At 36.3% G+C, this 10,267-nt stretch overlaps 1 pseudogene; it reads left to right on the forward strand.

Moving 5' to 3' along the window:
• Positions 1-2,464: 2,464 nt before the first annotated feature.
• LOC107528595 (short transmembrane mitochondrial protein 1 pseudogene) lies at positions 2,465-2,607 on the forward strand (annotated as a pseudogene).
• Positions 2,608-10,267: the final 7,660 nt, after the last annotated feature.

A 10,267-nucleotide genomic window follows, 5' to 3' on the forward strand; every position in this document is an offset into this window, starting at 1 on the left:
AAAATGCAGTTATATTTAAAATTGTAATCTGAATCATTAAAGATATAATTTACTTGAATGGAACTTTGCAGGATGTGCTGAATGTATGACACTTACTTACAGTTTTAATACCAAAGCACAATGTCCAGCTTTTTTCTTCTTTTCAGTTGAAAGATTTTTGTCGCGTTACTTATGATGGGCTAGCCTCATTCTGGGAATACCCTGCAATCATTGCAGAACCCAGGCCTCCTGCCAGTTGAAGAAATAATGTGTACACCTATAATTTAAACTGCAACAGGCTCTCATGTGAGATTAGATAGGGCTTTATAGGCTCAGCACTAAGTAAGTGATGCTCACAGCAAATGTGTTTTGAGCACCTCCATTGCACCAGGCACTATTCTAGGTGCTGAGTCACACCAGTGAACTAAATACAAACACTCGTCATTCATAGATTTATAAGGAGAAGACAAATAATACAAAGGTAAATATCTAAAATATATAATATATTTGATGGTGATGTGTCTTACTAACATTATAGTAAAAAAAGGTCACCTGAGCTTTAAACTTATTCCAATAATCATCAGCATTATAAAGAATGGGGAGGCCTGGATGGCTTGGCTCAGTGGTTGAGCACTGACCTAGGATCCAGGCGATTGGGGTTCATGCCTGGGATGCAGGATCAGTTCTTAGTGGGGGGCGTTCAGGAGGCAGCTGACCAATGACTCTCTCATCATTGATGTTTCTCTCTCTCTCTCTGTGTCTCCCTTCCTCTCTCTGAAATCAATAAAGACATATATTTTTTTAAAAAAAGAATGAGGAGAATCATTCTAATAAGAATGATTAAGAAGGTCTGCGGGGACCTGGGAGGTGGCTGGAATATGCGCATTAGACTTATTTGCAGAGGACATATATGCAGAGGACAAGTATGAATGAGCAGTGAGTCTGGTTATAGATACAAGAGCTAAAGTAGCCAGGGATGGTCATATTGCCAGTGATCAGGGGATGAACAAATTAGCGATGAGCGAGCAGGCAGACTAATAGGGAAGGGATGGTAGAGGAAGGCAGCTGTGTTTGGAACAAGGGAAATAATCTCAGCCACTTTTACCAGGTGGATCCTGGTTCTCCCAGCAATCACCTTGTGAGAGTAGACGCTAATCTCTCCAAAGAACATGCTTACAGAAAGTAAAATATGTGTTCAGTGAAGTGAGAAATAAATGGAATGCTTTATTAGTTTCCCATGGCACTTAATTAATGATCACATATGCAGCACCTTAAAACATCATCTATTATTTCAAACATCCTTTGTGACCGCTTTTTTATGATTCTACTTATGTTTATCATTCTTTCTATTTTTTAAAAACTTGGGAAAGTGGTGTTCTTTTCACATCACCTGATATCATTTTTGGGAAAAAATAATGAGACAGGGAAAGATTAAGAAAACTTGGGAAAACCAGTTTAATTAAGGATGGGAAAGGAGTAGGAAAATAAAAAAGAGACCAGTGAAATGTTAGGATAATTTTAATATTAGAGATGAAGTAATAAAAACCTAGATCATGGAGAATACCTTGAAATAGGAAGGAAGGGATGCATTTCAAGGATATTATTATGCAAGAATCAAAATAAAAATATGAACTGCCAATACATTTTGACTGGCTGCATTTAGAGTTCAAAATATCAGGAGATTTTTAAGATTCCTTCTAAGACTAAACTAAACTCCAAGAGCCTGGGTGAATAAGAAATCAGGATGTAAGTCATAGAAGTGGGAAAGTCATGAAAAACAGAAAGGAAGGGGGAAAGGATGACTATTTAGTTTTGGTCATTAAATGATATCAGATTGGAGAGTAGGAGAATATACAAAGTTCTAATCCTTGTTTAGATATAAGGAAGGTATTCAGTGACCCTGGCAAAGGTCACATAATCAGTTAGGGGACACTCAGGACCCCAACCCAACTTTTTATTATTTGTAGTTTAGCATGACTTCTGCTAACCTAAATGCAGCCTTTTCCTTAACTGTGAATATTATAGACTTTAAGATATTGAAAATCCTTTTGAAAATAATTGATGTCTACTTATTAGTCATGCAGCTCTATGAGTTGTTTTTCAATATTGAATTTTGTGTGAAAGAAGAATATCTGATAGCCATAGCAAATGATAAACATAGAGATACCGCAGGTGATCTTCGGAGAGGTAGGTCCATGAGAAGAAAAGATTTGGGTGTTACTGAGTGGAGATAAAGCATTTATTAGGTGGGATCTCCACGAGAATAGTAAAGACAGAAAGATAACCAGCTTAAGATATATCTTAGGCATTGCCTAACCACTGTGTGGTACCCTAGAAACTAAAACAAAATAATATTGAATGTAAGCTGTAATTGAAAAATAAAATTTAGGGAAGCTGATGGCAGTCCTGCCCCTCGCCTGGAGGAACACAGGAAAGAAATGGCCCAAGGAGCTGCCACCACCCTTCGGGCATCTTTGCTGACATCATGTTCCAGTTCCTGCTCGGATTTACTTTTGGCAACCTGGTTGGAGTGTATCTGGCTCAGAAGTATGACATACCAAACCTGGCTAAAAACTTGAAGAAATTAAAAAGGACTTGGATGCCAAGAAGAAACCCCCTGGTTCATGAGGCCAGCTCCAGCACTGCCTCCAGGAAATCATGACTCCCCTCTTCTCCAGGGCCTCCTTTACAGCCGAACCAACGCTCCTTTCTTATCTCCAGTCTCAGCCTTGGCCAGACCTTGTATTGCTTTGAGCACAGATGGGGCCACAAGTTAAGAACTGCCCTTACTTTTCCAACATCTTCACCTCCTCCCTTCCTCCTTCCAGCTGCTTGGGAGGCCCTAAGCCCGGAATTACAGTGCTAGATTAGTAAACGTGACCTTTAATTAGTAGTCTCTCCCTTATTCTTTGTGATTTCCACTGCCTTTTTCAAAAGGAAAATAAACTTTAAAAAATTACACTTAGGAAACATTCATATTTTGGAGGTGTAGGAAGAAGACTGAGCACCCTAACAGACAAAATTTAAAGTGATGAAAGCCTATCGGATATTTTCATTTATCTGAATATTTGTTATGCGGTTTTTAGGGAGAGTGTTTTATGCAGCTTTACCCAAGAATGTGAAAAATTCACCTGAGCACAAAAATAATCTGTCTTTTAAAATTCCCTTTTGTAAGTGCACTAAGAGACTAGCATTCTGAAATTAAGAAAGGTATTAAGAAATAAATCATTGCTATTTGGAGAAGACAGAGAAATTCCTTCTAAGACTAAACTATTTAACAACAGTTTGTGAGATGAAGAGAATTTGGTTGGTTATTAATAAGATGCAAGTTACTTCCTTAATGAGCCATTTTAATCAGTGATCTATCAGTTAATCAGTGTTAATCAGCGTTTCATTACTAAATAAGGATTTCATGATGAGGTGGACAAACTCATAACGTTGCATGACTAATAAGTAGACATCAGTTATTTTCAAAAGGTTTTTTATTATCTTGAAGTCTATAATACTCAAAGTTTGGAAAAAGACTGCCTTTAGCTTGGCAGAATCCAGTGCTTCATGAGAAGAATTCAGCATCTGCGATCAAATGTCTCTGAGGCATCCGTAGTCATTGGAAAACGGGAAGCTTTCCCAAATATAAGAACCTGGAAAAAATGGTGATACTGCTTATTTTAGATGGAAAAGAAAGAGCAATCTCAGCAAAAAAAACTTCTTTTGTGTTCTTTCATGCTCCATTTTCTTATCAATAAAATAATATTATTGTGTATGTCAGATCATAAAAACAATGGGTTTTTAGAATGTTGAGATAAAATCAAAGAGCTCTTCTACTACAGTCCTTCAACTCTTCTCTGCTTCTCAGAGCCTGTCTGGAACTTTGGATTTGGTTTTGAGCATCAAGTTCATTATCTTGTAAATGTTTGTTAGGTTACATCATATCTAAATTCCTTGCAACCTACTTGTCTACAACTACCAGTTTGGGTGAATTATCATCCTACAGATACTTTCACCTTCAGGCCATGGGCTCTTCAGACCTGGAAAATCAGATATTAATTCTTGTCACATCAAGAATGAGTCTAAGGACAGGTAGTTCCCTAGTTTAAAGCCTTCTCTCTATCTTTCTCCAGACTACTCACCTGGCATTTTGTATAGTTACCTGTGCTTCACTTCTTTGCTCAGGAATCCTGACACAATTCCAGGTGGTATTCAAAGCATTCCTAATCTAATTTATTTTATGTTAAGTTATTTACAAGATTATTTCTTATGCTGAAACAAACAGATATATTACAAACTAATTTTTAAATCATATTAATTTTAAAGCTAAAATATCTTCAAAGAAATAATATGTTTGCAGCAGGTCATTTCATGCCCAAAGATGGTGGGTAGCTGAGCATTTTAGTTGTTAGTTAAGAGACAGATTTCTAGCTCTGAAAATGATTTTGGGGGAATTGGAGTAAAAAAGTAGGCTTTTCCTGAATTTCTAAAAAGAAAACTCAAAATAAAAAAAATAGCAATAAAAAACTAATAACCTATAGTCTTTTTTACCTTCACATATTAATAAATTGTTTAGTATGAAATCTTTTTCTCTCTCTTTCAGAAAATATTAAATTGCCCATAGGAACAAAATACTAGTTCTCAAATGAAGATATTTATAATTAAAATAAACAGTAGAGCTTTCTAAAATATATTCATATAATATTAATGATACCCAGTCAACAGTTTTTAAACATAAGAAATTCAGTTGTAAAACATGTACAACAAAATTAGTGAGGGAAGAAAGAGTCCCACAAGTATTACTAGTGGTATAATAATTATCAGGAATTCAATTAAATGTTATCTGTTCCTCACAATAAAAGGGTCCTACTATCAAAATATACTTTTTTTTCCCTAATACCATATATTACATAAATCAAAAAGATACTTGCTTAGAAGATTCCTCAAAGAGCAAAATAAATATATCTCGTTGTTTGTACTGGCATCCTTACTGGGCAAATTTTAGAACTTGGAGGAATATTAAAACAATTCCTATCAGGAAATTTGAATTAGCATAACACAGAGACTCTTTTAAGAATAGTTATAGCTCATTAAGAAAATTGTGCCTGCAGCTCCTCTATCCAAGTACATATACATGTGAAAGACTAAAATAATTATATTTTAAGAAATTTCCCATGTTTAAATAACATTACTTTTTTGAAACTTTAACTTTGACTTATCTTTAGCCAAAAACCCCTGAAGGTAAAGTACTACAAAAATATAGTAATCTGTAGATAATATAAACCTGAGATATATTTCTTTGTATTGGTTCCCTTAAATTGAAATGTTTGATCATTTTTATGTAACTGTTTTCTCCATCTATTTTTGTCAAAATATTTTTAAAACTTTATTTAAAAATAATTTTGTTTACAAACAATTATAATTCCCTCTACTATTAAAATATATTATCTTTTTGCTTTAAGAAAACATACAAATTCTGGATAGTGACAAACGATGCCTTATTTTATAATTCATTTGTACTTGTTAAGTGATGTTGTGAGGTAACCATTTATAAACTTGTGAAATTAAGGTGATAAGAAAAAGCATGTAAGTGATCTAAATAATTCATACAACTTATACAACTTAACAAAAGGAAGACAAACAATCCAATTAAAAAATGGGCAAAGGATCCTAAATAGACACTTCTCCAAAGAGAACATACAGATGGCTAAGAGACATATGAAAAAATGCTCAAAGTCACTAATCATCAGAGAGATGCAAATTAAAACCACAGTGAGATATCACCTCACACCTGTCAGAATGGCTCCATCAACAAATCAAGGAACTACAAGGGTGTGGAGAAGAGGGCACCCTAGTACACTGCTGGTGGGAATGCAGACTGGTGCAGCCACTGTGGAAAGGTGCATGGAGTTTCCTCAAAAGATTAAAAATTGACCTGCCATTTGGCCCAGTGATCCCACTTCTAGGAATATATCCTAAGGAACCCCAAACACCAATTGCAGAGAACTTAGGTACCCCTATGTTCGTAGCAGCGCAATTTACAATAGCTAAGATCTGGAAACAGCCCAATTGCCCACCAGTAGATGAGTGGATAAAAAAGCTGTGGGACATTCACACCATGGAATACTATGCAGCTATAAAGAGGAAGGATCTTTTATCCTTTGGCACAGCATGGAGGGAACTGGAGGGTATTATGCTAAGTGAAATAAGCCAGTCAGAGAAAGACAAGTACCACATGATCTCACTCATATGTGGAATATAATAAATAAAACAAACTGATGAACTAAATGGATCCAGAGACATAGAAGTATGGCACAGACTGAGGGATCTCAGAGGGAAGGTGGGGAGGAGGGATGGGTGGGGAGAGATTAATCAAAGAAATTATATGTTTATAAGCATAACCCATGAACACACATATTGGTCTGGGAAAAGCCTGGGGTGGGGCGGGGGTGGGGTGGAGGGGATCAGTGGGGATAAAAAGAAGGCCTCTATAATATTCCCAACGATAAAGATAAAGAAACTTAAAAAAAAGGAAAAAAAAAAAGTATCTAAACATTCTAAATAATTCCTTACTAAATGCTTCAATAATAGTGTTTATTGTGGCCAATCTGGTAACTCTCAGGAGAAATTCACCATTATACATATAAATGTATTTCTTAGACTCCCTATCTTTGGCATTTTCTATACCAAAAATAATTGAAGATGAAAATTAAGGAATGTGTTCTGTTCAAGAAAAACCTGCTTGTCCAGGCCAGGCGTGGCTCAGCGATTGAGCATCAACCTAGGATCCAGGAGATTGCGGTTCGATTCCCAGTCAGGGAACAGGCCTGGGTTGTGGGCTTGAACCCCAGTCGGGGGCGTGCAGGAGGCAGCCCATCAATGACTCTCTCATCTTTGATGTTTCTATCTTTCTCTCTCCCTCTCCCTTCCTCTCTCTGAAATCAATAAAAAGATATGTTTAAAGAAAAGGAAATCCTGCTTGTGTGATTTAAGAACAATGAAATAGGACATAAACATTTAAAGGTAAATTAGAACTAGAAAATTAAAATTTATTAATTTTCCCAGTAAATTAATTTTAAATGACCACATGATAGTAGTGTGAGCAAAGTATAAGAAATTTATTTGCAAAAGAAATACAAATGTTTGGTAAACAAAAATAATATTTAGTCTTATCGATAATCAGAAAACAAACACATGCAAAACATGCATTCATTGTGTTTTCATATGTATTAGAATAAAGTTCCCAGTAAGAGGTGGGTCTGCAAATCATGTACGGTAGGACCTTTGTCTGCAGTTTCACTTTCTGCAGTTTCGGTTACCCATGGTCAACTGCAGTCTAAAAATACTAAATAGAATATTCCACCCCATTTCATCTCATCACATAGGCATTGTATCGTCTCACATCATCACATGAAGATGTGTGAACGGAGTACAACACATTCTTTTGACAGAAAGAGACCATATTCCCATAAATTTGTTTATTTTCTTATAATTGGATTTTATTATTAGATATGTGTCCAATCTATATATTAAACTTTATCATAGTTATGCATGTATAGGAAAAAACAATATCAATAGGGTTTGGTCCTATCCATGGCTTCAGGCATCCCCTGAGGTCTTGGAGTGTGTTCCCAGTGGATAAGGGGGGCCACTATAATTTGAGAAGTAAAGAAGGTGCTTTGTATATTTCACCTGGTAGCTATCTTCACAGTAGATCTATTTAACATTGTTCAAAAATGGATTACAGGTCAAAGTAACATGGAACATTTTCTAGAAAAAAGTATAAGAACTTTGTAGAAGTGAAGTTTGCTATTTTCTGAACCAGACCATTAAGCAAAAATGATAACCAAAGTCGTCGCTTGCTGAGAATCCACAGTGCCTGCGTTTGAGTTTATTGTCTTGTGTTTTCTTCTTTTATGATTTTGAAATGAGCTGTAGTTCACGTGGCTGGAAAGTTAGGAACAGAAAAGTGGGCTGCTTATTAAATTCTATTCACTCGATAGGGTAGTAAAGCTACCGATCCTAACAATAATGTTTATGCTAAAGAAATTTTGTGCTAAAAAAACTTAGTATCTAACTTTTTATAAAGGATCAGGCAGGAATCTTTTTAGCATTCATTCAGTGTATTAAAAGTCAACAAAGAATCAGACTGCAAATATCCCCTCGCCTCTGGTAGACAACTTTAAAATCATCAACACTTATTTCTGTGTAACTTATATAAGTTATGGTAGAGATTTGATGAGCTCATTAAATAGAACTATTTTAAACTTAAATTTGCACAAATATTTCAATGTTTGTGTCCTCTCTCAATAGCAATAGACACTGAAAATAAAATTGAAAAAGGGCTCATGAAATCAGTAATTAAAAATCAATTATTGAAAAATTAGAGGCCTGGCTCAGGTGTGGCTCAGGTGTTCGGGCGTCGTCCCTGCAAGGACAGGCTGCTGGTTCGACTCCCAGTTGGGGCACACGCTGGGGATGCTGGCTGGGTCCCCGGCAGGAGGCTAGTAGGAGGCGGCCGGCCGCACTTCCATTCTCACATTAATGTTTCCTGCTCTCTCTCCTCCCTTCCTCTCTCTCTAAAAATCAATAAAAAACCTTTTTAAAAAATTAGAGGGGATTCATGATAGTCCCAAATAATAGATACTGTGTTTCCAGCCATTTTCTGTGGAATTTCTGAAATATTCGTCGCACAATATCTTTCTCTTCTTTTTTCCTTTTTTCTCCTTTTTCTTTTTCCCTCTTTTCCTCCAAATTTAAACAAAATCACTTTGTAAGGACTAGAGAAAATGACCTATCTTCTGGGTAGTTAAATTACATGTCAAATATTTCAGAGTTTAGAAAGCAGCTAATGAGGGTGTAATATTAAAATGTCAAACATGCACATTCCATTTTCTGCCTCTTCCTGACTCTGAAACCCTCTGGTAACAACTATAATGATCTGTTTAGGCTTCGGCCTGTTGTTCCCTTTCCTCACTCATATTTAGTAATTACTTTCTCCTCAAGGTTGCACTTTTCTTGAGGAAAGTAAATTTTCAAAGCAGTGTTCAGTTTTGAATTCAATCCTGCTTATATGACAGCAAAGGCACATTGTGGGAGTGAATTTGACATCTTGTAGCTTCTCCCATTTATTTCCACCTCTATCGCGTGCCCTACAAAATATTCAAGTATATATTTTTGAGTTGGGGTGGGTCTCTCCTTTGAAAGCTTTCTGACCGACTGCCTGTGGATAATATCAGAGAAGATCGTAAATTGCCTGAAATGTGTTATCCTCTTTGCTACTCATACAGGGAAGGGAAATGGAAAAGATTCCTGCAAGTTGATGCTGAGTAATTAAAAGCGAAGTCCCTAATGCAGTGACATCACATTGATGGTTGAAGAGCAATGGTGGATTGGGAATTTTGTTATCAGTCGCACTCTAAAGAAGAATGTAATATGTTTATAAAAATGCATTCTTTCCAATTCTAGTTCATATTCAAAGTGAATTTACAGGACAAAATTTAGTGTCATGCAGGATTCAGTAGGATTATTACAGAATCATCATCAGGAATTGCTTCATGAATAAGTGTCATCATTGAGTCAGGCATGCCATTCAGTCTCTAACAGTGACTGTAATTGCTTTGCTGTTGTTTGTAAGTGCAGTGTCAGTCTAATGTATGAGAGTTATGATACTAACAACACTTTTGAAATGATCTCTGTCCTGCTTAAGTACTTGTGCTTTGTTCTAATGTACAACCATCAGACTGTTAGAAACAATTCAGAGCGACTGTCAACACTTGGAGTCTCAGCCCATAAACGAAGGATGGGTAGAAGATTCAAATGGCTGCTCTATGGCCCATTATTAAGCTGTGGAAAATAATTTGTGTCGCTGTAGTTTGTTTAAAGTTAAGTATGTTTGTGTTTCTCAAGTCATCATTGGAATTGTGGTATTCTGTATGCTAAAGCAAGCCGGCCCTGTGACTTCAAACCAGAGGAAGGGGGGTTTTAAGGAGTGATAGAGAAAGCTGGCCCAGTATTGACTCAGATTCCTCATCTTATATGTTCTTGCTGGAAGTCCAAGGTAACATGTAACTGCCTTTACTGATCTCCGTTATTCATTCATTCTTGTAACAAATGTTTTTGAGTGTCTCTCATGGGCAAGACACTGGAGATTTAGGGTGAAATTAGAGAAACACAAGTCTGTAAATAAACAAGTAACAGTGCCCATACAAAGCAGAACTGGAGAGGGTTGTGAGTGTATAACATGGTGCTTAACCTAGTCAAGGGAGTCAGGGAGGCCATCTCTGTTCCAATGGTAGTT

This window comes from Miniopterus natalensis, chromosome 6 (assembly GCF_054644295.1).
Source record: "Miniopterus natalensis isolate mMinNat1 chromosome 6, mMinNat1.hap1, whole genome shotgun sequence".
Classification (NCBI taxonomy): domain Eukaryota; kingdom Metazoa; phylum Chordata; class Mammalia; order Chiroptera; family Miniopteridae; genus Miniopterus; species Miniopterus natalensis.